Raw genomic sequence first — 21270 nt, 5'->3', positions numbered from 1 at the left:
TCATCATGACGCTGTCGGATTCTCGCGAGACTCGGATTCTATATAAGGAGCCGCGCGTCGCCGCCATTTTCACACGTGCATTGAGATTGATAGGGAGAGGACGTGGCTGGCGTCCTCTCCATTTAGATTAGGGTTGAGAGAGAGAGAGAGAGATTGACCTGAGGCTGTGATACTGTAGAAGAGAGTGCAGAGTTTAGTGACTGACGACCACAGTGACCACCAGACAGTGCAGTTGTTTGTTTTATTTAATATATCCGTTCTCTGCCTGAAAAAAACGATACACACAGTGACTCAGTCACATACCATATCTGTGTGCACTGCTCAGCCCAGTGTGCTGCATCAATGTATATATATATCTGACTGTGCTCAGCTCACACAGCTTATAATTGTGGGGGAGACTGGGGAGCACTGCAGTGCCAGTTATAGGTTATAGCAGGAGCCAGGAGTACATAATATTATATTAAAATTAAACAGTGCACACTTTTGCTGCAGGAGTGCCACTGCCAGTGTGACTAGTGACCAGTGACCTGACCACCAGTATATATAATATTAGTAGTATACTATCTCTTTATCAACCAGTCTATATTAGCAGCAGACACAGTACAGTGCGGTAGTTCACGGCTGTGGCTACCTCTGTGTCGGCACTCGGCAGCCCGTCCATAATTGTATATACCACCTAACCGTGGTTTTTCTTTCTTTCTTTATAGTCATACTAGTTACGAGTATACTATCTCTTTATCAACCAGTCTATATTAGCAGCAGACACAGTACAGTGCGGTAGTTCACGGCTGTGGCTACCTCTGTGTCGGCACTCGGCAGCCCGTCCATAATTGTATATACCACCTAACCGTGTTTTTTTTTTCTTTCTTTATACATACATACTAGTTACGAGTATACTATCTCTTTATCAACCAGTCTATATATTAGCAGCAGACACAGTACAGTGCGGTAGTTCACGGCTGTGGCTACCTCTGTGTCGGCACTCGGCAGCCCGTCCATAATTGTATATACCACCTAACCGTGGTTTTTTTTTCTTTCTTTATACATACATACTAGTTACGAGTATACTATCTCTTTATCAACCAGTCTATATATTAGCAGCAGACACAGTACAGTGCGGTAGTTCACGGCTGTGGCTACCTCTGTGTCGGCACTCGGCAGCCCGTCCATAATTGTATATACCACCTAACCGTGGTTTTTTTTTCTTTCTTTATACATACATACTAGTTACGAGTATACTATCTCTTTATCAACCAGTCTATATATTAGCAGCAGACACAGTACAGTGCGGTAGTTCACGGCTGTGGCTACCTCTGTGTCGGCACTCGGCAGCCCGTCCATAATTGTATATACCACCTAACCGTGGTTTTTTTTTCTTTCTTTATACATACATACTAGTTACGAGTATACTATCTCTTTATCAACCAGTCTATATATTAGCAGCAGACACAGTACAGTGCGGTAGTTCACGGCTGTGGCTACCTCTGTGTCGGCACTCGGCAGCCCGTCCATAATTGTATATACCACCTAACCATGTTTTTTTTTTTTTTCTTTATACATACATACTAGTTACGAGTATACTATCTCTTTATCAACCAGTCTATATATTAGCAGCAGACACAGTACAGTGCGGTAGTTCACGGCTGTGGCTACCTCTGTGTCGGCACTCGGCAGCCCGTCCATAATTGTATATACCACCTAACCGTGGTTTTTTTTTCTTTCTTTATACATACATACTAGTTACGAGTATACTATCTCTTTATCAACCAGTCTATATATTAGCAGCAGACACCGTACAGTGCGGTAGTTCACGGCTGTGGCTACCTCTGTGTCGGCACTCGGCAGCCCGTCCATAATTGTATATACCACCTAACCGTGGTTTTTTTTTCTTTCTTTATACATACATACTAGTTACGAGTATACTATCTCTTTATCAACCAGTCTATATTAGCAGCAGACACAGTACAGTGCGGTAGTTCACGGCTGTGGCTACCTCTGTGTCGGCACTCGGCAGCCCGTCCATAATTGTATACTAGTATCCAATCCATCCATCTCCATTGTTTACCTGAGGTGCCTTTTAGTTGTGCCTATTAAAATATGGAGAACAAAAATGTTGAGGTTCCAAAATTAGGGAAAGATCAAGATCCACTTCCACCTCGTGCTGAAGCTGCTGCCACTAGTCATGGCCGAGACGATGAAATGCCAGCAACGTCGTCTGCCAAGCCGATGCCCAATGTCATAGTACAGAGCATGTCAAATCCAAAACACCAAATATCAGTAAAAAAAGGACTCCAAAACCTAAAATAAAATTGTCGGAGGAGAAGCGTAAACTTGCCAATATGCCATTTACCACACGGAGTGGCAAGGAACGGCTGAGGCCCTGGCCTATGTTCATGGCTAGTGGTTCAGCTTCACATGAGGATGGAAGCACTCAGCCTCTCGCTAGAAAAATGAAAAGACTAAAGCTGGCAAAAGCAGTAGCACCGCAAAGAACTGTGCGTTCTTCGAAATCCCAAATCCACAAGGAGAGTCCGACTCCAATTGTGTCGGTTGCGATGCCTGACTTTCCCAACACTGGACGTGAAGAGCATGCGCCTTCCACCATTTGCACGCCCCCTGCAAGTGATGGAAGGAGCACCCGCAGTCCAGTTCCTGATAGTCAGATTGAAGATGTCAGTGTTGAAGTACACCAGGATGAGGAGGATATGGGTGTTGCTGGCGCTGGGGAGGAAATTGACCAGGAGGATTCTGATGGTGAGGTGGTTTGTTTAAGTCAGGCACCCGGGGAGACACCTGTTGTCCGTGGTAGGAATATGGCCGTTGACATGCCTGGTGAAAATACCAAAAAAATCAGCTCTTCGGTGTGGAAGTATTTCACCAGAAATGCGGACAACAGGTGTCAAGCCGTGTGTTCCCTTTGTCAAGCTGTAATAAGTAGGGGTAAGGACGTTAACCACCTCGGAACATCCTCCCTTATACGTCACCTGCAGCGCATTCATAATAAGTCAGTGACAAGTTCAAAAACTTTGGGTGACAGCGGAAGCAGTCCACTGACCAGTAAATCCCTTCCTCTTGTAACCAAGCTCACGCAAACCACCCCACCAACTCCCTCAGTGTCAATTTCCTCCTTCCCCAGGAATGCCAATAGTCCTGCAGGCAATGTCACTGGCAATTCTGACGAGTCCTCTCCTGCCTGGGATTCCTCCGATGCATCCTTGCGTGTAACGCCTACTGCTGCTGGCGCTGCTGTTGTTGCTGCTGGGAGTCGATGGTCATCCCAGAGGGGAAGTCGTAAGCCCACTTGTACTACTTCCAGTAAGCAATTGACTGTTCAACAGTCCTTTGCGAGGAAGATGAAATATCACAGCAGTCATCCTGCTGCAAAGCGGATAACTGAGGCCTTGACAACTATGTTGGTGTTAGACGTGCGTCCGGTATCCGCCGTTAGTTCACAGGGAACTAGACCATTTATTGAGGCAGTGTGCCCCCGTTACCAAATACCATCTAGGTTCCACTTCTCTAGGCAGGCGATACCGAGAATGTACACGGACGTCAGAAAAAGACTCACCAGTGTCCTAAAAAATGCAGTTGTACCCAATGTCCACTTAACCACGGACATGTGGACAAGTGGAGCAGGGCAGGGTCAGGACTATATGACTGTGACAGCCCACTGGGTAGATGTATGGACTCCCGCCGCAAGAACAGCAGCGGCGGCACCAGTAGCAGCATCTCGCAAACGCCAACTCTTTCCTAGGCAGGCTACGCTTTGTATCACCGCTTTCCAGAATACGCACACAGCTGAAAACCTCTTACGGCAACTGAGGAAGATCATCGCGGAATGGCTTACCCCAATTGGACTCTCCTGTGGATTTGTGGCATCGGACAACGCCAGCAATATTGTGTGTGCATTAAATATGGGCAAATTCCAGCACGTCCCATGTTTTGCACATACCTTGAATTTGGTGGTGCAGAATTTTTTAAAAAACGACAGGGGCGTGCAAGAGATGCTGTCGGTGGCCAGAAGAATTGCGGGACACTTTCGGCGTACAGGCACCACGTACAGAAGACTGGAGCACCACCAAAAACTACTGAACCTGCCCTGCCATCATCTGAAGCAAGAAGTGGTAACGAGGTGGAATTCAACCCTCTATATGCTTCAGAGGTTGGAGGAGCAGCAAAAGGCCATTCAAGCCTATACAATTGAGCACGATATAGTAGGTGGAATGCACCTGTCTCAAGCGCAGTGGAGAATGATTTCAACGTTGTGCAAGGTTCTGATGCCCTTTGAACTTGCCACACGTGAAGTCAGTTCAGACACTGCCAGCCTGAGTCAGGTCATTCCCCTCATCAGGCTTTTGCAGAAGAAGCTGGAGACATTGAAGGAGGAGCTAACACGGAGTGATTCCGCTAGGCATGTGGGACTTGTGGATGGAGCCCTTAATTCGCTTAACAAGGATTCACGGGTGGTCAATCTGTTGAAATCAGAGCACTACATTTTGGCCACCGTGCTCGATCCTAGATTTAAAGCCTACCTTGGATCTCTCTTTCCGGCAGACACAAGTCTGCTGGGGTTGAAAGACCTGCTGGTGACAAAATTGTCAAGTCAAGCGGAACGCGACCTGTCAACATCTCCTCCTTCACATTCTCCCGCAACTGGGGGTGCGAGGAAAAGGCTCAGAATTCCGAGCCCACCCGCTGGCGGTGATGCAGGGCAGTCTGGAGCGACTGCTGATGCTGACATCTGGTCCGGACTGAAGGACCTGACAACGATTACGGACATGTCGTCTACTGTCACTGCATATGATTCTCTCAACATTGATAGAATGGTGGAGGATTATATGAGTGACCGCATCCAAGTAGGCACGTCACACAGTCCGTACTTATACTGGCAGGAAAAAGAGGCAATTTGGAGGCCCTTGCACAAACTGGCTTTATTCTACCTAAGTTGCCCTCCCACAAGTGTGTACTCCGAAAGAGTGTTTAGTGCCGCCGCTCACCTTGTCAGCAATCGGCGTACGAGGTTACATCCAGAAAATGTGGAGAAGATGATGTTCATTAAAATGAATTATAATCAATTCCTCCGCGGAGACATTGACCAGCAGCAATTGCCTCCACAAAGTACACAGGGAGCTGAGATGGTGGATTCCAGTGGGGACGAATTGATAATCTGTGAGGAGGGGGATGTACACGGTGATATATCGGAGGGTGATGATGAGGTGGACATCTTGCCTCTGTAGAGCCAGTTTGTGCAAGGAGAGATTAATTGATTCTTTTTTGGGGGGGGTCCAAACCAACCCGTCATATCAGTCACAGTCGTGTGGCAGACCCTGTCACTGAAATGATGGGTTGGTTAAAGTGTGCATGTCCTGTTTTGTTTATACAACATAAGGGTGGGAGGGCCCAAGGACAATTCCATCTTGCACCTCTTTTTTCTTTTCTTTTTCTTTGCGTCATGTGCTGTTTGGGGAGGGTTTTTTGGAAGGGCCATCCTGCGTGACACTGCAGTGCCACTCCTAGATGGGCCCGGTGTTTGTGTCGGCCACTAGGGTCGCTAGTCTTACTCACACAGTCAGCTACCTCATTGCGCCTCATTTTTTCTTTGCGTCATGTGCTGTTTGGGGAGGGTTTTTTGGAAGGGACATCCTGCGTGACACTGCAGTGCCACTCCTAGATGGGCCCGGTGTTTGTGTCGGCCACTAGGGTCGCTAGTCTTACTCACACAGTCAGCTACCTCATTGCGCCTCTTTTTTTCTTTGCGTCATGTGCTGTTTGGGGAGTATTTTTTTGAAGGGCCATCCTGCGTGACACTGCAGTGCCACTCCTAGATGGGCCAGGTGTTTGTGTCGGCCACTTGGGTCGCTTATCTTAGTCACACAGCGACCTCGGTGCAAATTTTAGGACTAAAAATAATATTGTGAGGTGTGAGGTGTTCAGAATAGACTGAAAATGAGTATAAATTATGGTTATTGAGGTTAATAATACTATGGGATCAAAATGACCGCAAATTCAATGATTTAAGCTGTTTTTTAGTGTTTTTTGAAAAAAACACCCGAATCCAAAACACACCCGAATCCGACAAAAAAAATTCGGTGAGGTTTTGCCAAAACGCGGTCGAACCCAAAACACGGCCGCGGAACCGAACCCAAAACCAAAACACAAAACCCGAAAAATTTCAGGCGCTCATCTCTAATATATATATATATATATATATATATATATATATCAGGGACGTGCAGTCAGGGGAGGCAGTGCCTACCCTGTCATTCTCCCCTGTCATTAATGATTACAATAATATAAAGAAGATACTTCTAACACATATTCTGTGTCCTAAGTATATGCTTTATATTATTTTAATCATTTCTACATTTTCAAACAGGTGAATTTTTTTTTTAGAGGCATCGAGAGCGGTGCCTCCTGTAGATAATGACAAAGGTCCGGAAGCGGGGGCGGGCAGGGGGCGGGGCCAAGGAGAGGGCTGTAAAAGCCCTTTAAAAAAAACAGGAAAAGCGGCACCAGTGTGAGTGCCTCAGTGACAGGGGCGTGCTTTCTGCCCATATGAAAGCACGCCCCTGTATCTGAGGCAGATATGATTGGGCACTGTCCGATCCTCCTTCCTCCGGCCAGACCCGCATCACCCGCACACCGCCGGCGCCACCGCTCATCACCCCCGACCCCTTTCCCCCTCACCTGGTGCTGACCTCTCCTCCTGACTAGGCGGCCGCGTAGAGCTGTGCGCCGCTAATCACCCGCACACCGCCGGCGCCGCCCATCCCCCCCCCCCGCCCGCTCACCGTCAGTGTTGCCCTCCCCCCGCAACCACCGCTGGTGCCTCTCATCTCATGGTGTGCCGCTCATCTCCCCCCCCCCTGCTCAGTGCTAGTGAGTGTTGCTCATCTCTCCCCATCCCCCCGCTCACCTGGTGCTGCTTATCATCTTCTCCCCCCCCCCCCTCCGCTCACCTCGTGCTGCTCATCTCCCCCCTGCTCACCATCACTGCAGCTCATTTCTCCCCCCCCAACCACCACTAGTGCTTCTCATCTCCCCCCCGCTCGGTGCTAGTGCTGCCCGTCTCTCCCCCCAAACCCCCCCCCCCCACTCACCTGGTGCTGCTCATCTCTCCCGCCCCAACCACCACTAGTGCTTCTCATCTCCCCCCCGCTCGGTGCTAGTGCTGCCCGTCTCCAAACCCCCCCCCCTCCCGTCTCCGCTCACCTGGTGCTGCTCATCACCTCCCCCCGCTCCCCTGGTGCTGCTCATCCCCCCCCCGCTCACCATCAGTGCAGCTCATCTCTCCTCTCATCTCCCCCCCCCCTCTCAGTGCCAGTGCTGCTCATCTCTCCCCCCCCCCCCCCCTGCTCACCTGGTGCTGCTCATTACCTCCCCCCACCCCACTCATCTGGTGCTGCTCATCTACCCCCCCCCCCCCCCACCACCCGCTCACTGTCAGTGCTGCTCATCTCCCAACCCCCCCACCCCCTAAACAACCGCTGGTGCTGCACATCCCCCCCCGCTCAGTGCCAATGCTGCTCATCTCTCCCTCCACGCTCACCGCCAGTGCTCATCATCCCCCCCCCCCCCCCCCACTCGCTGCCAGTGCTGGTCATCTCCCCCCCCCCCGCTCACTGCCAGTGCTGCTCATCTTCCCCACAGCCCCCACCCCTCCTTCCGCTCACCGCCAGTGCTTCTCACTTCCCATCCCGCTCACTGCCAGTGCTTCTCACTTCCCACCCCGCTCACTGCCAGTGCTTCTCACTTCCCACACCCCGCTCACTGCCAGTGCTGTTCATCTTCCCCACAGCCCACTCCCTGCTCACTGCCAGTGCTGCTCATCTCCCCCCCGCTCACTGCCAGTGCTGCTCATCTTCCCCACAGACTACTCCCCCCCCCCCCCCCCGCTCACCGCCAGTGCTGCTCATCTCCCCCCTCCACCTCACTACCGCCCGCCGTTCACTTGCCAGCTGAGCTGAGCTGGGCTGTCAGCTGGAGGGAGCGCAGGAGAAGTTGCAGAGGCTTGGCCGCAGCATCTGGGATTATGTGAGAGGCCACAGCCGCTATTGACAGACACTGGTGACTGGTGAGTAGCTTGTAAATTCCCAAACTCTCCCCACCCAGTGGCGCCGGGACGTAATTACGTCGCCGTGGCTGCACACGCAACAGACCAGGAGGCTGACTGTGAGCTGGGGGTGGAGCCGCGAGCTGAGGAATTTACTGCCCATGGCTCCACCCCCAGCTCACAGTCAGCCTCCTGGTCTCTGGGGTATTGGGCGCCTGGGGGAAGCTGTAGTGCCAGCCCGTGCCCAGGGCTTCACTGACACTATCCTGCGCTCACCCCCCGCTGGCAGCTCATTGAGTGTCGGCCGGGGGAAGCTGCAGTGCTGTGCCTGGGGCTCCGCTGAGACTGCTGCGCTCACCCCCGCTGGCGACTCATGTGATGTATGTATACACCACATGAGCCACCAGCGGGGGTGAGCGCAGCATAGTCATACGCCAGATGTGAATTTCGGCTCATTCAGTGTGCTATAATGTGAATTCCGGCTCATTCAGTATGCTATAATGTGAATGTCTGCTCATTCAGTGTGCTACAAGGTGAATTTCGGCTCATTCAGTGTGCTATAATGTGAATTCCGGCTCATTCAGTGTGCTACAATGTGAATTCCGGCTCATTCAGTGTGCTACAATGTGAATTCCGGCTCATTCAGTGTGCTACAATGTGAATTCCGGCTCATTCAGTGTGCTGCAATGTGAATTCCGGCTCATTCAGTGTGCTACAATGTGAATTCCGGCTCATTCATTGTGCTACAATGTGAATTCCGGCTCATTCAGTGTGCTATAATGTGAATTCCGGCTCATTCATTGTGCTACAATGTGAATTCCGGCTCATTCAGTGTGCTACAATGTGAATTTCGGCTCATTCAGTGTGCTATGATGTGAATTTCGGCTCATTCAGTGTGCTACAATGTGAATTTCGGCTCATTCAGTGTGCTACAAGGTGAATTTCGGCTCATTCAGTGTGCTACAATGTGAATTTCGGCTCATTCAGTGTGCTACAAGGTGAATTTCGGCTCATTCAGTGTGCTACAAGGTGAATTTCTGCTCATTCAGTGTGCTACAAGGTGAATTTCTGCTCATTCAGTGTGCTACAATGTGAATTTCGGCTCATTCAGTGTGCTATAATGTGAATTTCGGCTCATTCAGTGTGCTACAAGGTGAATTTCGGCTCATTCAGTGTGCTACAATGTGAATTGCGGCTCATTCAGTGTGCTACAATCTGAATTGCGGCTCATTCAGTGTGCTACAATGTGTATTTCAGCTCATTCAGTGTGCTATAATGTGAGTTTCGGCTCATTCAGTGTGCTATAATGTGAGTTTCGGCTCATTATGTGTGCTATAATGTGAATTGGGCACCAGTACTAGACAGTATAAGGGGTTCTACTATTGTGGGGTATATGGTGTGGTAAACTACATGGAAGGACACGCACCCCTTGTGAGTGGCCATGCCCCCTTATCAGGAGCGCACGCGCCTTCGGCGCGCACATAATTGCAACCTTCACTTTTCCATATCCCCACTTCAAAATTCCACTTCGACCACTGTGAGGGATGGTATCAGAATCCTGGCACTTCAGATGACGACGGTCAGAATACCGACAGCGTCATCCCGATGTGCAGGATCCCAACAACCACCCCAACCCTGGCCTGCAGCCTGTTTCTAAACTGCGCCAGGTAGAGCCCATTCCTAAACTGGTACTGCTGGCCAGGGATGACTCTGCTTGTCTCCAGTCTCCATCACAAGCAGCAGTGCAGCTGTTGGGAGACCTGCTGCTGCTGGCGGAGAATGGAGGTGAGCAGAGTCTGTCCCCATGCTGTCCGAGAGGAGGCTCTGGAATCTGCTCCCTACTGCTTTAGTGCAGGTAGAAGGAGACTCAAGCACAGCAGGCACAGCCAGGGGCGGTGATGACAGGATATAGTGCTATGGATTGTATGAGGAAGGGGGCCCCAAATCCGTGTGTTGCTTAGGGCTCCATGAGGTCTAAACTCGCCTCTGGTAGCAGCCATAGCGGCGGCTTTAGTGGGCATGCCTCACCTGCCACTGACCTCACTGCACGCCACTGATATATAGTTACCAAATGTCTTTTTCAAAGAAAGGGCGAGGCGGCACTCCCACAAATTGAAATCAAGCTGGTGTATTTAGGCAATCATCATAATCTCAGATGGGTGGATGTCGACGTTTCAAGGCTCGCAGGCCTTTTCGTCAGGACGTGAATACAAGTGAAAAATTCCTAGAAACATATCTCATTACTGTGTCAGTCTTACCTTTTAAATAAGAGTGTGCAGTCCGGTACACGGACGCCCGCTGCTCCCGCCTGGCCGGAAGTGAGGAGGGTCCCATACTGACGTGTTTCCTTTCAGACGGTTACCTCGGAGACGCTGTAGCTTCGGAAACACCGTGGCCACACGCGTCCTACTCCGTTGCGGCCGCCACTCGTTCCTACACATAAATACACAATGTGAAAGCATCGTGATACATTATGTATAGATACATCGGTGTATACATAGTGTTAAAAAATGTGAAACATACAACATATATAATTAAAAATTGGTATATCGGAGAATACATCAACTGCACTTTAGTTAAAAAATTCCATTAATAATTCAATTAATAACTAAATCATAGACAAAACACCTTATATACAGTATATTCACTTAATATTCATAATATTATTCTTTAAATACCCGCTGGTTTATAGCAACTCTCAGAATTACAGGAATATATTCCAGGAAATTTTTTCGTTAAGGCCTCTAGGTGAAATGGTGTCCAAAATATATATCCATTTTGATTCACACTGACTAAGGCGTTTCTTACAGTCACCACCTCGAATATCATTAGGAATGTGATCTATTATTTTGTACCTTAAAGAGGCTAAAGTGTGTTGAGCTTCCTTGAAATGGCGAGCCACCGGTTGGTTGCAATCTTTATTCTCCAATGCTGCTTTTATAGCCGAGCGATGTAAAGCCATACGCTCTCTAAATGTGCGAATAGTCTGACCAACATAATATAGCCCGCAGGGGCACATAATAATATACACTACAAATTGCATCATGCAATTTAAGACATGATTAACCTTAAATTTACGGCCCGTATTTGGATGTTTAAAATATACTCCGGGTTCCATAAAACTGCACGTCGTGCATGATGCACATTTGTAACAACACAACTTCTTTTTCTGTAACAGGAAAGAGCTACTGGGACTGACGGGTACATGCATGATTGATGAATTTAACATCAGTTACAAAACCTAATTGGAGGATAAAAAACATAAAGCGACCTGGGAAAAGCTTGCACAACAATGTGAGTCCTATCGACAAGAGTTACTGAAATTTAAAAAAGCAAATTGACCGTGGTACAAACTGACTATGAGGATCAAAGGGTGTACCATTGGTTGTCGGGTACTACTACCAAGGGCAATCGTTCATATAACCGCCCTCGTACATCTCAAGATAGAAGACAACAACGAGGAAACCAATCCAACAGTGATAGCGACTTCAATGTCAATGATTCTGATGAAACTCACTCATAAAGAACGCCTGTGAGTAGATTTACCCGGTCAAAAAACGAGGTTCCTGGAACAAGCCCACGCGACTGGGGAGACAGTCAGAAAGAATATACAAAGCCGCTAATAAACAAGAGCAAGGCCAGGAACTAGTCTTTAATTTATCTTCACGTACCTTGTCGTCTACAGAGATCTCGGTACTCAATAAAGGACTATCATTTATTCCCAGTAATCCACACAACGACCTTAAATGGAAAATTGATCTTCACCGGTTCAATAGATCTCTTCGGATCAAAGAGTTTTTCCAAAACCAATTGCCTGTACAAGATGATCCATTCCGGGACTTTCATAAAAAGTTTTCTAGATCTAAATTTGATCCTGCTTCTAATAATTCTTCTTTAAGAACATTCTCACGTTTGCTAGATGAATCCGTAAATAAATTTGATATGGCGTCCAAAAAACAATTTCATAATCTGGATAGATTACAGAAACAAGCTTTACGGGACTTAAGATCATACCCTGATATTGTTATACGGCCCGCGGAAAAGGGCGGGGCCATAGTTGTTATGGACACTAGCAAATACATTGAGGAAATAGATCAACAGCTAGCAGAGCCAAATACCTATTTGAAATTAACGCAAAACCCGAGTGATCAATATAAGCGTGAACTTGATTTGATCTTTACTGCTGTGAGGAACGGAGTTATCAATAAAAAATTGCATGATGCATTGATCCAGTCTCATCCAGTCACCCCTATTTTGTATACGATTCCCAAGGTACACAAGAATGCCCAAAACCCCCCGGGTAGGCCGATTATATCGGCGAGAGGGTCTCTTTTACAAACAATATCTCAATTTTTGGACTATTTGTTACAACCGTTAGTGGTTAAACAAAGTACGTTCTTGAAAGATACCACGCAATTTTTGTTAAAGTTAGGCCAATTGAAGAATATTCCCAGCGGGGCATTCCTGTGTACCCTGGATGTGAAAAATTTATATACAGTAATACCACATACTATGGGTCTAGACTGTATGAAGCTATTTTTACATTCTAATCATTTTACTGATTTTGATATTTCACTGTTTTTGGAATTACTTAGATTTATCCTTACAAAAAAATTTTTCTTACACAACGGGAAATATTATTTACAGTGCACTGGCTGTGCGATGGGGACGAATGTGGCCCCATCGTACGCCAATGTATTTATGTTTGAGCAAGAGCGTAATTTTTACAGATCCATCTATATCTAAAAAGATCATGATGTATACAAGATACATAGATGATCTTTTCATTATTTGGACAGGCTCAGAATCTGAGCTAATAGAGTTGGTAACAAACATTAACTCTTTAAACCATCCGGTAAAATTTACGTTTCAATACAGCCAAACAGAAATCAATTATCTGGATGTATTGGTTAAAATTAAGGAAAACCAATATATTTACGGAAGTTTTCCATAAACATACAGATCGGAATACTCTGTTACATCACAGTAGTTGTCACTCTCCACCATTAAAAAAAGCTCTCCCAAAATCTCAGATGCTTAGAGTAGCTAGAATCACTAGTAACCCTAGTCAGCTTGCACCTGCCCTTGATCTAGTTTCAGAGAAATTCACTAAGCGAGGATATCCTTTATCCTTATTAGAGGAAACTAAAACAAGTGTTAGCAACCCCGAGACAAAATTTGCTAAAGTCAGAATCAAGGGATAAAAAACAGGATAGGATTCCACTAGTTTCTGAATACACTTTGGCTAGCCAGGTTTTACCACGTGCCACCAAAGCATTGTGGCCTATTGTATCAGGTGATAGTGAGTTACCGGTTTTTAAAAATAAAAATATCATGCCCTGTTACAAAAGGGGTAGAAACTTGCGTGATCTGTTAGTGAAAACTAATATCAGGCATGTACCCGTCAATCCCAGTAGCTCTTTCCTGTTACAGAAAAAGAAGTTGGGTTGTTACAAATGTGCATCATGCACGACGTGCAGTTTTATGGAAACCGGAGTATGGATTTACATCGCTCGGCTATAAAAGCAGCATTGGAGAATAAAGATTGCGACCAACCGGTGGCTCGCCATTTCAAGGAAGCTCAACACACTTTAGCCTCTTTAAGGTACAAAATAATAGATCACATTCCTAATGATATTAGAGGTGGTGACCGTAAGAAACGCCTTAGTCAGTGTGAATCAAAATGGATATATATTTTGGACACCATTTCATCTAGAGGCCTTAAAGAAAAAATTTCCTGGAATATATTCCTGTAATTCTGAGAGTTGCTATAAACCAGCGGGTATTTAAAGAATAATATTATGAATATTAAGTGAATATACTGTATATAAGGTGTTTTGTCTATGATTTAGTTATTAATTGAATTATTAATGGAATTTTTTACCTAAAGTGCAGTTGATGTATTCTCTGATATACCGATTTTTAATTATATATGTTGTATGTTTCACATTTTGTAACACTATCTATACACCGATGTATCTATACATAATGTATCACGATGCTTTCACATTGTGTATTTGTGTGCAGGAACGAGTGGCGGCCGCGGCGCTGTTACCCAGGCAACGGAGTAGGACGCGTGTGGCCACAGTGTTTCCGAAGCTACAGCGTCTCCGAGGTAACCGTCTGACAGGAAATACGTCAGTATGGGACCCTCCTCACTTCCGGCCGGGCGGGAGCAGCGGGCGTCCCTGTACCGGACTGCACACTCTTATTTAAAGGTAAGACTGACACAGTAATGAGATATGTTTCTAGGAATTTTTCACTTGTATTCACGTCCGGACGAAAAGGCCTGCGAGCCTTGAAACGTCGACATCCACCCATCTGAGATTATGATGATTGCCTAAATATACACCAGCTTGATTTCAATTCGTGGGAGTGCCGCCTCGTCCTTTCTTTGAAAAAGACATTTGGTAACTATTAAGAATTTGGGATGGCACCCCATTTCGATGCAGTATTTATCCAGAGTGCCAAGCTACAGTATATTTTATATATATATATATATATATATATATATATACATATACCAGCCAAAAAAATTGGGGAGCATCACCCCCCCCCCTCCTTACCCCACGCCCAGTGCCAAAAGATGTCCCCCCCCCAAATTCCCCCCACTTCTGTGGAAGCCAGTCCCCCTAATCTCTTTGCATAGTGCAGCATAAACTGGGCAGAGCCAGACATACACTGTAGGTACAGATGTGTCCACATACATCTTTGCTATGTCCGGCCATGTATGGCTTGGTTTAACATACCATAGATTCAGAGATTTAGCCATGCCTTGTGATTTTTCTTAACTTGCTTCTTTAATATGTTACTTTATACATATTCTATTATGGCAAACAAAAATTAAAAAATCCATCCACTCGTTACTCATGCAAAACACCTGAGCCATGTTTTGCATGTTGTGCCAAATTTAGCAAATTAGGAAAGATGTAAGTGGACACATCTGTATTATAGGCAAATGCCTATCATTTGGAATGCCTTGTGGCATCCCTACTCTAGGACCAGCCTGTCTCTCACTGGTGGCAAAGTGTATTAATAAGTTTTTTTTATTTTTTTATGAACAATTGCAGTGTAGCCTTTGGCTGATGCAGGAGTGGAATGGGGGGTAGAGTAGGCACTGTGACTGATCACCTGCTCACCCAATTAATTACTTTGACATACTGATTTGACCACCATGGTGACCAGTGTGTGGATGCCAGGGCATGGCGTGGGTGGAGCAGGAGCTAATGAGGAGTAAGGGCAGGCTCCATCAGTCATGGAGAACACTGCTGCTTTTACCTGCTGCGGGCCAATGGAGAAATGATGGCGGTTGAGCCTATGGGAGTGCCGGTAAGGACCCACATCTGTGAACAAGCTGCATCCTCTGGTCTGAACTTCACCAGTGCGTGCTTAATTTAGTCTGAGCAATGCTGCTTACTATATCAATGTAGCTGTCTCTTCTTTCCTCCAGGCACCAGTAAACTGTATGTGTCACCATGTTGACCCCCCGAACAGCTACAGTGTGCGTGTGTCTTATGTGTGTCATTTTGTACCCTACAAGGCCCCAGTGTGTATGTAACCATGTTCCTCCCCAAACTAGTGTGTGTGTCATTTTGTACCCAACAAATTCCCACTGTGTATGTATCCATGCCCCCCAACCAAGATAGTGTGTGCCATATTGTACTGTCTTTGGTCACAATGTAACCATTCCCCCCTGTTTCTGCCCCACAGTCTCCAGTGTGCCACCTTGCAACCACTCCCCAATATGTATGTCTTCATATCCCTGTCCAGGCTCCATTATGTATGCCACCATGTCCTACCAGACCCCATGGTGTATGTCATCATGCACAAGCCCCAGTGTGTATGTCACCATATCCCCACCAGGCGCCTGTATATATGTCACTATTCCCCCCACAGGCCCCAGTGTATATCATCATGCCCCCACCAAATCCCAAGTATGTGTGTCACCATATACACCCAGGCCCCAGCATATGTCCTATGCCCCCATGCTCCTAGTGGGTATGGCAACATGCCCCCAGGCCCCAATATGTATGTCACCATGTCCTCCAAGACCCCAGTATGTACATATGTCACCATGCCAAGGTCACAGTGTGTCACCATGGCCTCAGGGTGTATGACAATATATCTTCCCAGGCACCAGTGAACCTCCTCCAGGCCCCAGTGTGTATGACACCGTGCACCCCCATCCAGGCTGCAGTGTGTGTGTCACCATATCCCTCCATGGCACTGTATGTATGTCATCATGCCCCCCCCCCCCCTGGTTCTAGGGTGTATGTCAACATGCCACCCTATCTGCATATAAACACTAAGGTTTGTGGTGGGATTATCTGCTAGGGGGCATTAACCAAAGTCTTGAAGTCTTGCCAAATCGGTTAGGGCCATGTCTGAGTGCGGGTCATGGGCAGGACTGATAATCAGTACCCCCTGCTGTAGCTGATCTCTGCATATGCAGTGATCAGCATAATTGTGCTGGGAGGGGAGAAATGTTCCCATCATCACATGTTTACTTCCGGCGTATGATCCCCACTTTGAATTCTGGGGCATGATTTTGGGAGTGATGCCGGTGGTGAGAGACTGCCGCATCACTCCCAGGGGTGGCTACAGCAGGATGAAGTCTATATTGCCCCTCCAGGTCCACTGGTATGGTCTAGTATAAACAAGTCTGTTTTTGAGCAAAAATTCTTTAAAAACGTATGTTGGCATTTTGACATGTCGGCATTTTGAACATGTTGGTATAATGAATGTCGGTATTTTGACCATGTCAGTATTTTGAATGTTGATCAATGGCTGTTGGGATTATGACCATTGTTATTGTGTCTGTCTTTATATCAACTGCTACCCATCATATGTGCTAAGACATTGCCAAGTAATGCACTATTGGCTGCGGTCATATCACATACATTATTGCCAGTTAAGTGGTGAATCCAAACCTTGATCCTAACAATAATGCTCTAACCAAAACTTTAACCCAAACCCCTAATCCAACTGTAACCCCTAACCCTAATAACCACACCCTAGAAAGATAGACAAGATGGCCAAATGGTTCTTACCTGCCTTCAAATTCTATGTTTCTATGACATCATGCAACCCGGGTGGAAAAAAAATAAACTTTTAATGTGTTTCCTGCCAGTCTCCCTCTTTCTGCCTGCGCCCTGCTGAATACAGCACAGTATGTGATCTGGAATACCAAGAATCTTGGAGCCCAGTACAATTGTCTTCCATGAACTCCCCTGTTGCCGGGCCAGCATAGTGCTTTTGAATACCCTTGGACTCTTCTCTAGGTTGTTCTTTGAACTCTGTGGGCCTAATTCGGACCTTATTGCAGCAGTAAAATTGTTCTCCAATGGGCAAAACCATGTGCTCTGCAGGTGGGGCAGATATAACATGTGCAGAGAGAGTTGAATTTGGGTGGGGTGTGTTCAAACTGTAATCTAAATTGCAGTGTAAAAATAAAGCAGCCATTATCAGTGGCAAATGCAGGATTTGCATGGGGGGGTTTCCAGAACTGGGAGAAGCCAAGCACGGGAGGTGACCCAGTATATGCTGGGTCCGTAAAACTAGTGTGTCTGTGTGTGTGTGTGTGTGTGTATATATACACACATATATATATATATATATATATATATATATATATATATATATATATATAAATAACAATAGAAGAATTGGCTCCAGGGGGTCGCATCAACTCCCAGTATTCCAACCCCTAATTGGTTAATACTTTTTTTTTAAATAACATGTTCCATCATAAAACATTTATTAAAAACATATTCAAATTAATACACAGGAGATAGATTATTCCACACTTTAAGATGTATGACTCTTAGCGCTGAATACAAATGTTGAAGGATCACAACAATCTCCTCCTTCTCCTTATAGTTGGTTCGGAGATAGCTTCACAACACAGACAACCCAACGCGTTTCGTCTTATACAAAAGACTTCATCAGGGGTATCTCTACAATAGTAAAAAATCTTATCAGAACTAAAAATAATTGTTCCTTAATAAAAATGCATAATACATTCAATCAAAATATATGAGGAACATATCATTATAATAGAACAAGGATATATCAGAGCAGACAGAATGAAAAGGAAGAAAATTACAATTGAATCTTGGGTCCTACCTCAAGCAGCTGAGAAGTACAGTAGTTTATACAAACAGTATAATGCGACAAAACTTGTTCATACATGCATGATGGAAACTTCAATATAACACCGAGGCTTTCTGATGAACAATCAGTGTGGCCTAATTGGAAAAATATTGACCTCATCATATATACTGAGTGTTCATATTATATATGTAATAAAAATATATCATAATGTCCCCTCACATACCTTGTGGTGAGAACTTGTACAAAAATTCGGAAACCAAGCTACTGAAGGGTCACTTAGAAAGGAAACCTAATAAATTCATATTTAGGGCAAATTAGTGAATGGTCATTATCAGATATTTAATTAGTCAATGATATCAGTTTTGACTTAGGATAATTGATGCATTTTATAATGAAACCGTATTTAAAGAACAACCTCCCTTTTTAGGTATAACATTTATTGGAGGTTTTTAAGACAAAAAAACTCTTGCTGATCACTACTACCATTCTGGCCCATAGCAATTAAATACTCTAATGAGTCCAGCTGTTTCATTGATTGACATAATGAAAGTGCTGATCATTAAACCCAGACTCTAAAAAGTGCTGGAATGAATTATCAAAGAATAAACTTTTAATTACATACTGTCACAAAATCAAAAGAGATGTGAAAGTGAATATATTCAACCATTGAAAGCACTAAAGTGCAATATTGCAAATATACATGAATAAACTATACATAGTGACATTTACAAATTTAAACAGAGCTTTGTTCAGAATGATGCCATATTCCCTCACCTTCTATATATCTGCAGTGGACGCTCAGTACCTGTGCAATGAAGCACCAGACTAAATGTTACCCCTTATAAAGGGAAAGGTGATGATGTCATCACATATCCTATTTTGATTGGTGCACAAATAAAGGCTAATTATAGGCTGATTATTAATGGTATAAACTAACCAACCTATGAATTTTATCCTCTTATCATTAGGATTGATTCACTATAATAATCCTCACCCTTATATCCACCCAATATAAGTAAAAGTTTAATTGTTATATGACCCACAATGCATTGCAGTGTGAGTCTCATTGAAAGCTGCTTTTGTGAATGAATTACAGTATTAGTAGCCAATCACTGTGTAATAGGGGCGGGTACTTTAGCCTCTGATATTAGAATATCTGTGTATATCCATAAATAAACATATTGTGAGCACTTAAGAGACACTGCTGTGGGGAAAGTGCTTCCCTTCAGCCCCCTCCACCACCTCTGATCGTTAAAACGAACGGTCCAGGACGCTGCACGCGTCCGCTATAGCAGGACCTAATGCGTTCCAGCGCCATCTTTGTTTTGCGTTCCACCAGCCCCGTCCGGCGCTTCCCGTCATCTGACCTGATCACAGGTTATAGGCGGCCAATAAGGAGACTCTCTACCGATTACAGAAGCTAGAATACCGAACGACCGTTCAATAGATAGCCACTTGTACATACTTTAACCCCCGCTTGAATTAATCATTAGTGTCTCATCTGACAATAAATTCCATACCTATGGGGCATACTTATTTCTATTCCATACATTAGAGGAGAAATGAGAGGTCAGAACCCATCATATCCCATATAGTGTACCTATATGAACTATACAGATAGCCTCAGGCCCTATTTAAAAACAGGACTAGGACCCTCGTATAGTTCACAACTCCTATGAGCCCGTTTTGTGGGAAATGCATATCCCACATACGTTTCACGTATAACGTAAAATTTCATTTGAATTGATTTATACTTCGACGGGACCACTAGTATACCCATCTTCTAAATAGTATTTGATTTAAATGGGTCGTGAATTCTTCCACTACCAGTGTAAAACCTTATAAACAGTCATGTTCAATATATTATTAAATTGTGCTACATATGATCAATTGATGCCCATATACATTCTTATAAGTGAAATCTCGTAGCTACTACACTAACGTGATATCATCTTTACCTCATAAATTAGTGATATATTATTACAACCCACACCCTTTACAACGCTATATATGAATTGATACTTTACTGTATATGAATCAACTCGTAAAAACTAATGGTTGATTCAGATTAATTTAAAACTTTAAATATAGAACCTAAGGTTCTGTTATACTATACTATTACCTAATGTGCTATACGTGTTACTTGAATCCATATTAACTCTATACTATCCTCCCTACAGCTTGAAGTGATGTACAGTATACGGACACCCCCAGGGGCAAAACTCTGGGAGGCAGTGGAGTCGGCTGCCGCCGGGCTCCTGCCCTCAAGGGGGCACATCTCCTCCATTGTCTCCAGCTGACTGACCCTGGCGATCATTTGCTGCAAGGAGCTTTCGAGTCAGTGACACAGAAGGTGTGATGAGGTCAATATTTTTCCAATTAGGCCACACTGACTGTTCATCAGAAAGCCTCGGTGTTATATTGAAGTTTCCATCATGCATGTATGAACAAGTTTTGTCGCATTATACTGTTTGTATAAACTACTGTACTTCTCAGCTGCTTGAGGTAGGACCCAAGATTCAATTGTAATTTTCTTCCTTTTCATTCTGTCTGCTCTGATATATCCTTGTTCTATTATAATGATATGTTCCTCATATATTTTGATTGAATGTATTATGCATTTTTATTAAGGAACAATTATTTTTAGTTCTGATAAGATTTTTTAAAATTTTAGAGATACCCCTGATGAAGTCTTTTGTATAAGACGAAACGCGTTGGGTTGTCTGTGTTGTGAAGCTATCTCCGAACCAACTATAAGGAGAAGGAAGAGATTGTTGTGATCCTTCAACATTTGTATTCAGCGCTAAGAGTCATACATCTTAAAGTGTGGAATAATATATCTCCTGTGTATTAATTTGAATATGTTTTTAATAAATGTTTTATGATGGAACATGTTGTTATTAATTTAAAAAAAAAGTATTAACCAATTAGGGGTTGGAATAGTGGGAGTTGATGCGACCCCCTGGCGCCAATTCTTCTATTGTTGTATATTCCTTATTTCCAGTCCCTTCTAACAGGGGACTTAGTTGAATCAGGCTGCCTATACCAAATAGTTTACATACGTATTTATTCAGGGTGACAGGTTTTACAAATTAGCGCAAAGG

General features: G+C 44.9%; 2 long non-coding RNA genes across 2 annotated transcripts in view; one reads left to right on the top strand and one right to left on the bottom strand.

Moving 5' to 3' along the window:
* Positions 1–21056, top strand: part of LOC134969982 (uncharacterized) — a 64508-nt gene extending 43452 nt beyond the window's left edge. The window contains exons 2-3 of the long non-coding RNA XR_010189600.1: positions 20347–20671; positions 20841–21056. This is a non-coding gene — a long non-coding RNA (uncharacterized LOC134969982). The remainder of the gene's footprint in view (positions 1–20346; positions 20672–20840) is intronic.
* LOC134969981 (uncharacterized) lies at positions 17081–18971 on the bottom strand. The gene is made up of 4 exons (XR_010189599.1): positions 18941–18971; positions 18390–18455; positions 18179–18300; positions 17081–18009 (listed from the first exon to the last, which is right to left on the bottom strand). It is a non-coding gene; the product is annotated as an uncharacterized LOC134969981 (long non-coding RNA).
* Positions 21057–21270: the final 214 nt, after the last annotated feature.

The sequence above is a fragment of the Pseudophryne corroboree genome, chromosome 11 (genome assembly GCF_028390025.1).
Source record: "Pseudophryne corroboree isolate aPseCor3 chromosome 11, aPseCor3.hap2, whole genome shotgun sequence".
Taxonomy (NCBI): Eukaryota; Metazoa; Chordata; class Amphibia; order Anura; family Myobatrachidae; genus Pseudophryne; species Pseudophryne corroboree.
This window is presented reverse-complemented; position numbering and strand designations above follow the sequence as displayed.